The following is a 1,271-nucleotide window of genomic DNA, read 5'->3' as shown; positions in this document are numbered from 1 at the left end:
CATTGGTGAACAACCGATTCATTCCAGTCAGCTAAGTGCCTGTTAGTATTAAAGGTTTATGGTTGAAAAGCACAGGTAAAGAAGTCCTTTTGCCTGCATCTTTCTATTGTACAAACACACTTCCAGCAAGGACTAAGGGATTTGCACAGGGCAAAGGTCTAAATACCAGATATCTGGTGGGGGTTGGGGTGGGGTACAGTTTTGGCAATACATTATTTCACATTATTATTATTATTATTATTATTATTATTATTATTAGTGCATTATTCACATCTGTGTTGTATTATAATTATCTCAGTATTTATACGGATGGGTCCAAGGATAAAGACGATGGTGTGGGGATTGGGATTTATGAACCTGATTTCAAAGTTGCTATTTCCAAAAGACTGTCCGACAAGTTGTCCGTGTATACAGCGGAAATATTGGCAATCATTATTGGTTTACAGTGGGTGGAGGAGGTCAGACCAGATAGGGTGGTGGTGTGTTCTGATTCAGCAGCGGCACTAACAAGCTTACAGTCAACAGAATCGTCTAAGGGAGGACCTGGTAGTAGAAACGTTTCTAATTTTGTGGAGACTTCACAGAACAGGGATAGATGTACAGTTTTGCTGGGTTCCAGCACATGAGGGAGTGGAGGGAAATGAGTGTGCCAGTAAACTGGCTAAAAGGGCCTTACATCTTGGGCTAACTTTACCAATATCATTTGGCAGAGGGGAAGGGAAAGCCATGGTTAAGAGGAAGGGATTGGAGATGTGGCAGAAAAAGTGGGAGGAAGATAGGAAGGGAAGAAGGTATTTCAATATTCAAAGGTCAGTCACAATAAAGTACTACAAAGAGAAGAGCAGGAAGGGAGAAATGATTATGTCAAGACTAAGGTTGGATCACACGGGTTTAAATGGCACAATGTTTATGTTGGAGAAAAGGGACAGTCATGTCTGTGAAATTTGTGGAGTTAAAGAAAATGTTGAACATGTTTTATTGCACTGCACCAGGTTTGAGGTAGAGAGGGAAAGATTGCGTAATAGGGTAAGAGAGGTTGGACGGGGATGGGATCTGGGAGGGATATTGGCCACGGGGGAGGGGAGGGATAAGGGACGTTAGGAGGGAACTTTTTTATTTTCTAAATAACATAGGGTTGACTGATAGGATTTAAGACACAGGGTTTACTGATGTGACGCTGCACACTCCGCTACGGTAGGTGGCGGTTTGCACCTTTAAAACTGGTACAAATGGGGCAACAATTCCCACAGAAGAAGAAGTGATGCAATGTC

The sequence above is a fragment of the Anguilla rostrata genome, chromosome 9 (assembly GCF_018555375.3).
Source record: "Anguilla rostrata isolate EN2019 chromosome 9, ASM1855537v3, whole genome shotgun sequence".
NCBI lineage: Eukaryota > Metazoa > Chordata > Actinopteri > Anguilliformes > Anguillidae > Anguilla > Anguilla rostrata.
This window is presented reverse-complemented; position numbering follows the sequence as displayed.